This window comes from Martes martes, assembly GCF_963455335.1.
Source record: "Martes martes genome assembly, chromosome: 8".
NCBI lineage: Eukaryota > Metazoa > Chordata > Mammalia > Carnivora > Mustelidae > Martes > Martes martes.
Window position 1 is genome coordinate 65,312,372 of NC_137895.1, and position 10,442 is coordinate 65,322,813.

The following is a 10,442-nucleotide window of genomic DNA, read 5'->3' on the forward strand; positions in this document are numbered from 1 at the left end:
ATGCTGTTACTATCCACACATCTTTTAATATTAAATGTCCTTTCTTGAAAATAATTAGCAAAGCCTCCCATACATACATACATACATACTGAATTGTTACACACAGCTTCTTTTGGTCAGTTTATCAAATTCTCCCGGCAGATTCCTCCAGGTTCTGGGCAGTGTTGTGCTTTGGCAGATCTAACTCCACTAGAAGGACTTAAATGGTTTCAAAGGTCTTGGGACCAGACACAGAATTTAACAGGCTTCCTAATTTCCAACTATCGTGACCTCATGGATACCAGGGTTTGTGTGATGTTTAAGGGATATAACCTCTCACTGACCTGTGATAAATAAAGCATTGTTTTCTTTCTTTCTTTTTTTTAATGATCTAAAGTGTGCAGTGTTTTCACAATGACTTTTTCTCATTTCTTGGCTCAGAAAATATGATTCTTGCCTCCTGTGGTCATCCTGTTATTCACCAGCAAATATTACTGACCCAACAACTCCTCAGCTGAGGTAGAAGAACACAGAGAGGGTGGGAGAGGCCACTGTCTTGTTTTCTCTGCACAGATTCATAGGGAAGTCTTTGCTTTCCCTTCCTTGCCCCAAATGGGTGCCTCGGTGGTTTGAGGCCATGTCTGGAGGAGCCTAGGATGTTAAAATACCTCAAAAACAACAACAAAAAATAGTATGTCCAAAAGCCACAGGGACCACATGTTGTGAATGACAGCTTGGAAATGCTTTCGCTGGACTACAGACGTTAAGATACACACTTATCTAGGACTTTAAAAATAAACCATGATGAAAACAATACACATGTGCTATTCTTAGTGTTTGATAATTACACTGAGAACAATTTTTTCACTGCCTATTTAATCACATTGTTGACTACACAAAGAAATATATAATATTCTTTGCATTGGTATAGGTGTTAAAGTTAAAAAAAAAAAAGCCTACTGAATTGAGATGTTATCTGAAATCAATTTTTTTTTTAAGGTAAGCCTCTGAATTAGCCATTTTAAAAAAATCTCTTGCTCAGTGTGCCTGGCAAGGAGCCCATATTTCATACTGTTTGATGCCCCCTGAATACATTGACCTGGAAGGATTTCATGATAACAGTAATAAACCCAAGCAAGTATCCTATCTTCTGGTTCTTTTTTTTTTTTTTTTTTAAGATTTATTTATTTATTTATTTGACAGACAGAGATCACAAGTAGGCAGAGAGGCAGGCAGAGAGAGAGGAAGGGAAGCAGGCTCCTTGCTAAGCAGAGAGCCTCATGCAGGGCTCCATCCCAGGTCCCTGAGATCATGACCTGAGCCCAAGGCAGGGGCTTTAACCCACTGAGCCACCCAGGCGCCCCCTATCTTTTGGTTCTAAGTCCCATGGAAAATACCTGGATCAGTGTTCCCACATTTTGTATCCGAACTGTGCTGGTTACGTACGAAGCCCCAGGGGATTGTCGTGCCAAAAATCCTGATTCAGTATGTGTAGGGTGGGGACAATAACATGTGTATTTCTGTTACCCCTAAACTAAGACTATCACCCTGAAACCATCAATATCCATAAAAACAGCACATAAATAACAGATTTGCCTCATTGTTGAAATAAAAATTGAAGGTGATACTTTATAGTAAATTTGTGCTCAGAGGTAGTAGAGTTCAACAACTAAGTAATATTAGAGGTTAATTACCCTCCCTACTTCTTGGGGCTGTCACTATGTGTATCTGAGTGCCCATCCTTTATACAGGAGTTCAAATGTTTGAGTAACTCTCAAAAGTGACCACCTTCAACACTATCTTCTGCTCCTCATACTGGCATGTAACATTAGTTACCATAGTCAGACAACAAATAGCATTGTCAATAATAATGGAGGAGCTTCTAGGAAGTCAATTTACAGTTTATAGACTGAATGTATGAGTCTCCCCAAAAGTTATATGTTGAAATCTACTCCCCAGTGTGATGGTTTGGAGATAGGACCTCTAGGAGATAATGATATTGTGAGGGTGGAACACTTATGAATCGATTAGTACCCATATATAAGGGACTCCAGACAACTCCCTTGTTTGGAATATGGAGTATGGAGATTTCTCATAAAATTAAAAATAGAAATACCATATGATCCAGTAATTCCACTCCTGAGTACATACCCAAAGAAAATGAAAACACTAATTCAAAAAGATACATATACCTCCTATGTTTATTGCAGCATTATTTATAATAACTGAGATATAGAAGCAACCCAAGCACCCATTGATAGATGAATGGCTAAATGAGGTGTGTAGGGGTGTGTGTGTGTGTGTGTGTGTGTGTGTGTGTGTGTGTGTCCCACAATGGAATATTACTCAACCATGAAAAAGAATGAGATCTTGCCATTTGCAACAACATGTATAGACCTAGGGGACATCATGCCAAGTGAAATAAGTCAGGCAAAGAAAGACAAATACCATATGATTTCACTTATATGTGGAATCTAAGAAACAAAATAAAAAACAAAAATCAGAAACATGCTCATAAATACAGAGAACAAACTGGTGGTTGTCAAAGGGGAGGAAAGTGGGGGATGGGCAAAGCAGAGGAAAGAGATTTAGAGGTACAAACTTCCAGTTACACAATAAATAATTCACAGGTCTGAAAAGTACAGCACAGGGAATATAGTCATTACTGTAATAATGTATGGTGACTGATGGTAACTACATTTATTATGGTGAACACTGCGTAACGTATAGAACTGTAGAATCACTATGTCATACGCCTGAAACTAATATAACATTGCATGTCAACTATACTTCAATAATAACATTTTTTTTTTAAAGAGAGAGAAAGAGACTCCAGAGAACTCCCTCGCCCCTTCCGCCATGTGAGGTTACAATGAAAAGATGGACACTTACAAACAATGGAATAGGACAGGGAGCCCCAAAATAAACCCGTGTTTGTATGGTCAATTGATCTATGACAAGAGAGGCAAGAACATACAATGGGGAAAAGATTTGATAAATGATATTGGGAAAACTAACCAGCTACATGCATAAGAATGGAACTGAAGCACTTTCTTATACCATACACAAAAATAATCTCAAAATGGATTAAACGTCTCTTATCCTGAAACCATAAAACTCCTAGAAGAAAAATGGGCCTCAGCCTCAGCAACATCTATGAGCCCAGGAAGTGGGCTCTCCCAGCCACCCTAACTGTTAGAAATAAATTTCTGTTTTTATAAACCACCCAGTCTATGGTACTTTGTTATGGTAGCCTGAATGAACTAAGACTACCCCTTAATATGGAAAACAAACGAAAAACAAATCTATTAAAATTATGGCCAGTGAGTTTAATAGTCTAGAGCAAGGGTCGGCATTTTCTGTAAAGGGCCAGATGCATTAGGCTTTGCTGGTTACAACTACTCACTGGATAGAACACTCAAGTTCATAGATAATGTGATGAATAGATAGATACATGATGCTGGCTGTTTTCCAATAAAGCTTTTTTTTTTAAGATTTAATTAATTTATTTATTTGACAGAAAGATCACAAGCAGGCAGAAAGGCAGGCAGAGAGAGAGGAGGAAGCAGGCTCCCTGCTGAGCAGAGAGCCCGATGCAGGGCTCGATCCCAGGACTCTGGGATCATGACCTGAGCCGAAGGCAGAGGCTTTAACCCACTGAGCCACCCAGGCCCCTCCAATAAAGCTTTATTTATGGACACTGAAATTTGTTTTTCATATAATTTGCTTGTGCTAGATTATTCTTCTCTTTTTTTTTTTTTTCAACCATTGAAAGATATAAAAACCATTCTTAGTCCAAGGGATATATAAAAAACAGGCAGGGGCCAGATTTGGCCCTTAGGTCATAGTTTGCCCACCCCTGGGCTAGAGCACAAGGTCAGAGTCCATAGCTGTATGAACTTTCTTCTTCTCTACTGTTCTTTTGGTTGCATTGTTCTTTGGTCATAGATTGCATTCCTGCCTCCAACCCACCCCCATGCAAATGCACTAGGGTCCTGGAGAGAAGATATATGAAATTCATTGCAAAATCATTGCTCCTACAGACATCCTGTGCATTCACATTGTGTTGCCCTGTAAGAGATACATTACGAACATCAAATAAGGCCCAGACCTACCATGGAACAAGATAGGCTCTGTGAAGTCCTCCCCACTGTCTATGCTTATGGCTCCTCATGTGTAAATCTAGACTTGACAGAACGGACCTCAGGGAGGTCCTGCCTATAGCCTTGCCATGAACACAGAAATCAAACAACAACAACAAAACACAAATGAAAACTTATTTTTCATCAGACTGTGGGTCTTGCTTATGAACATCTCTTTATCTCTTATCCATAAAGCAAAATAGGTTCATCATGAACTTAAAGCCTATTAACAGAGTCAGCTCTGATCTCCTGTTTCCTTCCAGCTAAGTAGCATGAAAGGGATGAGAGAAGCTGATGGATAATAGAGAGCTGTCAATGTTAAAAGGTTTACTCTATTAATATAGGGCAACATTTCCCAAAGCGTGGTATGCTGAACGCTGACTGTTAGATGTTCTGCCAAAAAAAGCATTTCAAGGTCAAATAAGTTTAGGAAGTGTGTCATAAAATATCCCTTCTTTCTTGATTCTTTGCATGCATTTGTAAATTAAAGGCTCTGAGGATTCTCGCAATAAAACTGCTTACCTAGGTTACGTCAAGTGTTTCTCAAACTTTCTCAGGAAACCTTTTTTTTTTTTTCTTTCCTTCACTTAACAGTTATTAGTATGCCAAAACACTAATGATCCAGACTACATTTTGGGAAACACTGATATAAACAAGAGGAAAGAATGGAAAGGTTTTAAGTAGGGAAGTGAATTACGTTTTAGAACCGACCACTTTGGTAAGGAGCAGACCTTTCTTTCCTAATTTTTGTCATTTTAGGAAATGACCCTATATTCTAGTCATGTGCTCAAGCCAGCAAATACAGCCCCATTTGTTGTGGTAACTTTTTAAGAAGTGATAAAATACATGATGGTTTAAAAATAATCCTAACAGTACACATGATGGTGTGAAAACCAAGTAATGGTGTGTTGCCACTCTCTCACCTCTACCCCAATAGTCTGGTATATTCTCCAGACGTACTAGGCAGGATTACCAGCTTCCATTTCATTTTTTGGTTTTTGTAGCAACTCTAAATCATAGGCGTGAGTTTATGGCTTTGGATTATAAACTTTCAGCAGTGTCTACCAAAAGAATTCATTCTTACACTTCTTTTTGCCTCATATACCTCTTATATCAAATCTATCAACAAGTTCTAGCAATTTTACCTTCAAAATACATGTCAAGTCTGTCCACCTCTCTCCACCCTCCCTGTCCGAACAGTCACTGGCACTCTGCCCTAACTGGTCTTCCTTCTTCCAGTCCTTTATCCTTCGTGTCTTTTGCTCTTATTGCATCCATAAAGAGTTCCTCAAAACATAAATTAATGGTCCCTGGCTTCAAAGTCCTCAATGGCTTCCCATCAAAATAAAATTCAGAATCTTTTTCAAGATCTGTGAGGTTTTGCATGATCAGGGTCCTGCCTACTTTCCCACACTCACGTCCAGCCTCTCAGCCATCTCCTCACCAAACTCTAGCCACATGTGCTTCCTTTCTGACCCCTGAATATTTCCAGCCTTCTCCTCTCCTTACAGCCTTCCCATCTGCTACTTCCTCTGCCCAGATTGCTTTTTCTTACTTTTTTCCCCAAGCTAAGCCCTATTCTTATTTCAAATAGCAATTTAAATCTTTCATTGTCTGAGAGACCTTCCCAAAACACCAAATCTGAATCAGTTTCTATTGTTTTGTTTTGAATATTTATTTATTTGAGAGAAATAGAGCATGCACACGAGCAGGGAGGAGGTAAAGAGGGAGTGAGAGAGTCTCAAGCAGACTCCCTGCTGGGCTGGGAGCCCGATGAGGGACTCGATCCCACGACCCTGCAATCATGACCTGAACGGAAATCAAGAGTTGGATGATAACCAACGGAGCCACACAGGCACCCCTCCTGCTTTGCCCCCCCCTTTTTTAAAAAAATAGCACCTGTTCTTCATTCTACTTCCAACAATTTGTTATTACATGTTTATTTTTTAAATGTCTGTAAGTTCCACAAGATGGGGAACGCATCTGCTTTATTCAACACTAACTGTGGAAAATTGGCACTGTGTCTGGACACAGAAGAGGCTTAATAATTATTTTTACATGAATGAAGCTCTCCATTGGAAAGTTCTCTGATAGTTTTATCTGCTGCTTGTTCCTTACATGAAACCTTAGCACCACCCAGATTTTCGTTTTTTGCACACTAATCACCCAGAAGACGCATGCGTTCACCTCTGTGGGGAGCAGAACACTAAGGGACATCTCCTATAGCTGTCCTCTTAAGCTTCACTAGCCATTTCAGTTTATTCTCTTCTTGGGAACTCACTGTACTTATATTCTGTACCATTCATTTGGTGTGTACTCTTATATTGCCTTGTAACAACTCATCTACTATTGTTAATGAACACCTTATCTTTACAGCTTATCTGACCAATGATGTCATAAGTCTGTCGAGTACAGGACCTGGTACTTCATAACCTAAAGTACACAGCATTCCTCCACAGAGTAGTTGTACGAAAGGAGTCTCTGTCCGGCACCTGTAGTGCCCCCATTTTAACACTTTCGTCTGGGAATTTGACTCATTTTCTTTCACTGCTTTCTTCCTCAACATTTTGGAGTGTGTTGCCATCATACTGGGAATGAAAACTGGGATAAAGAATAGTTAAGGGAGGAGAGTTAAGGGAGGGAGTAGTGTTGAAAGAGTAAAGACAACTTGGTAAAGGACTGGGCATCCTTTATACTGCTAGGGATCTCCTAGAATATTAGAAGAATGACTTGCTCAAGACTTGGAAATATGGATTTTTAGAACTTATGTGAAACAAAAAAATTTCAGTCATTAACTCAGTCTCTTATCACTTGATTTTTGGATGAATTAGACCCAAACACCTATCTAATTAAGGAAGTATCTCTGGGACCCAAGAAGTTAGTCTGTCTTTTACTTGCCAATTCCAATGTTGTCCAAATAACGGTTGTTAAGGAATATTTAAAATGCTGAATACCTGAGCTACTTTTTGCTTTATTTTCTTCCTCACCAAAATACAAGGGTTATTATGAAAGTTCTGCCACCAATCTTCCTCAAGCTACTTCTGAAACATGGAACAGGAAAGTTAAGCCTATAACAGTATTATATTTGTTAGCATAGAACTGTTCAAGGAAAGTAGACGTTTTCTCAATGATCTGTTTACCTAGTGTATCTTCACAACAACCTTTTAAGGTGAACAGAGTAGTAGACATTGTTATCTTGAATCCGTCAATAAGGAAACTGAGCATGAGAAAGAGGGCCTTAATGATATAGGTACCAAGTGGCTAACTTCCAGGTTTGTGTTGGAGAAGTCACCTAAAATGTAGGATCACTATTATCACAACCCCGTTATTCAGTAAGTTCTAGAACAGGATTGTTAACCTGGGGTCAGGCCTGGCTACAGAATTTGCGGGATCTAGTATAAAATGAACACTTGGAGCTCCTTCTTTGAAAATTAAGAGAGCTGACAGTGACAGCAGAACATTAAACCAAGTGCGGGGGCCTTCTAAGTTCAGAGTCCCGTGTGACTGCACAGTTTGTGTTTCTGTGAAGCTGGCCCTGCCCAGGGCCTCTGCACATCTAACATTTGGTTTGGTATCAGGGAGGCTGTGAACTCTGAAAATGTAGGCAGAATTTTTTCTTAATGTGCATGTGTTTGTGTTTCATATTCCATAGCTTTTTTTTTTTTCTCCAGATTCTTAAAGTGGTCTGTTAACAAAATAAAGCATGAAGAATGCCTCTTCAAGAGTAAAAAATGTTCTCAAGGAGCCCACAATGCCAGGAACAAGCATGCTGGCTCCTGTGCATGATCCTTCTGGAGACTGAGCTTGTGAATGAGCGGGTTTTCATGACTGCATGGGAGTAAATGCAAAAACCAAAGAATTCTTAAGGCTGCCCAGATGTTGCCCGAAATACACTCAAAATGCATCTTTAGATGACAGGGAAGCAAATGGTGAGGTGTTCAAGATGACCATATATTCTTTATAAAACCCAACGGGATACCCAAATACGAGCTTTTGTTGAATTTTACCCCCTTAAAGAAAGCTTCTCCCTCTTCTGTAATTAGATATCACATTCCCTCCTTCAGATAAAGGAGAAATACCTCACTGCAAGATTTACCAACTTGTAGTGTAGGAGTCAGGTAGGAATTTGTTAAAAAACCGGGTGCAGAAAACGCCCTCAGAAATAGGGTCCTCTGAAGACCAGCATCCTGAGAAACACTACAGGTGAAATACTTCAACACGCGAGCCGGCTGGTTAAACCTCACAGCCATCTCCTGGAAGTCTCACACACAACTATCCCTAAATGTGCGCGGTGCCAAAAGCCTGCTCTTGCCAATTAGAGTGGTTGCCTTAAAATTTTACTTAGTCCCTTTGCCCTTTCAGACTAAATAGGCTTGCTTCTCAGTCAGACCTCCAGCTCATATAAATGGGGGCAGGGAGATGAGTAACTCAAACCAGAGGGTAATTCTCAAATCTCCTTCCTCCCAGTGTCAAACTTCTCATGATGCACTTCGAACAAGTAGAAAAGTACGATTAACCCGAGCTTCTTGGTCACCCTGCTGTCCCTGCTCTGTCCTTGCTCATGGTACACTGGGGCACTCCACATGATTCAACCAGCCGCCGAAGCTCCTGCAGCCCCATCCCTCGAGGACCTGGTTGCTCACACGAGGTACCTAATCCATCCAAGAGTAAGCGTTCATTAATTCTACCCATCCCGCAAGGTGAAACAGGAGGTTGGCAGGTGAACAGTAGGTGAGAGTAGCTTTCCTCTAGTTTCTAGGATTAAGTTGGCTATTAATCCTTTTAATTGAATGGAATTGCCCCCGCGGGCAATCTTCCTCTCCCCGGGTGTGCGCAGCCTTCCTGCAAACCATCTACTCGAATTGGAGTCTGCTGGTACCTGCTCCCCTGCTCTTCCCAGCACGCCCAGGCCACAGGGAGAAGTGGCAAACTTCCGACAGCCGCAGACCCCACCCGGGCCGCCCCTGCGCCGTTCAGCCGGGGATGGGGCCTGCGCGAGGCCGGGCTGGAAGAGGGAGTGGGAGGGTCCCGGCGCGCGGCCGGGCGCGGAGCTCGGGGCGAGCGAGCACGCGCCGCGGGGCCGGGAAGCGCGCCGGCTCTCTCCCGCGCAGAGAGGGCCGCGGACCCGGCGCCGCTCCACACGTGGCCCGGAGTCGCCGCGCTCACTTCAGGAATAGCCCCAGGGCCCCAGGCAGAGGCCGCCGGACCCCGCCGGGCGCCTACCTCCCTCTATCCAGGCTGCCCCGGGCGACTCGCACGTTAACCCTCTCGCTCCCGGCGCGGGCCGCCGCCGCTGCCACCCCCGGCGCGCGCCACCTCGGCGGGCAGTGCAGGCGCCCAGAGCGCGGGCCGACGGCTGGGGGTGGGGGGTGGCCGCAGGGGGGCAGAGCCTCCCAAACCGCTGCCCTCCTGCCTCCTGGCCGCGAGCCCACCCTCCCTCGGGGTCCGCGGGGACCCGCCCCTCCCGCGCACCCGCCGAGCCTGCCTCCCCGGCCGCCCCCGCCCCGCGTGGCCTCCGAGGCGTGGGCTCGGTGAGCTCTGGGCTGCGGCCCCCGGAATACCTGCTCCTCCGGCGCGGGTGGGGTTCAACTGGTGGTCCCGTGAACCCCGCTCCTTCCCCGAGGCTCCGGCAAGTACTCCAGCCGCAGGGAAAAGCGCTCGCGGCTTTCGGCTCCCAAACGTGACACTCTATATATCCGGCTCCGAGACTGGGTGTGGGGCGGGAGGAAACCACCCTCCCTCCGACCTTCCCCGTCGCCGCCGCGGCCTCGGCGTGGGGCGCAGTGGCGGCGGCAGCCTCAGCCCGCGGCGGGAGGAGGACGCGGGGCTGGCGAGGGCCCTTACAGGCCGCGGGGCGACGGCACGGTGCGCGCAGGCCCGCCCGGCGGCTTCCATTCATTGAGCACCCAGCACAGATGCTCGCTATTACTCCCGGGCTTTTTTTTTTTTTTTCCCATTTTTTTTCTTTCTGTCTTTTTTTTTTTTTTTTTTTTTTTTTAAGCTGGGCAAGGGGAAAGGGAACTAGAAAGGCGCCCCTCTCTGGTCTGAGAAAGAAAAGCTCCCACACCTTGAGAGAGAAAGAGAAGGAAAGTGGCGGGGGGTGCGGGAAGAGAGAGGCAGAAAGTCTAAGGTTCTGGTCTGAATGCTTGGAGGACACACTTTCCCCCCACCCACCCTAACAGAAGATACAGCCTCAAAATCCGAGTTCGCTAAGCTTGTGGGTATCACACACCCCGTGGGAGGGATGCTCTTGTATCTGCTCCACTCTGCGGAGGCGCCCTGCAATGACCAGCGCAACGTCCTTTTTAAAATCCGGGGGTG

At 44.2% G+C, this 10,442-nt stretch overlaps 1 protein-coding gene across 1 annotated transcript in view; it reads right to left on the bottom strand.

Annotated features, from left to right (window-relative positions):
• FAR2 (fatty acyl-CoA reductase 2) overlaps positions 1 to 10,029 on the bottom strand; it is a 135,225-nt gene extending 125,196 nt beyond the window's left edge. Inside the window, exon 1 of the mRNA XM_080810790.1 lies at positions 9,683 to 10,029. The gene's annotated coding sequence lies outside the window, so the exon portion shown is untranslated. The remainder of the gene's footprint in view (positions 1 to 9,682) is intronic.
• Positions 10,030 to 10,442: the final 413 nt, after the last annotated feature.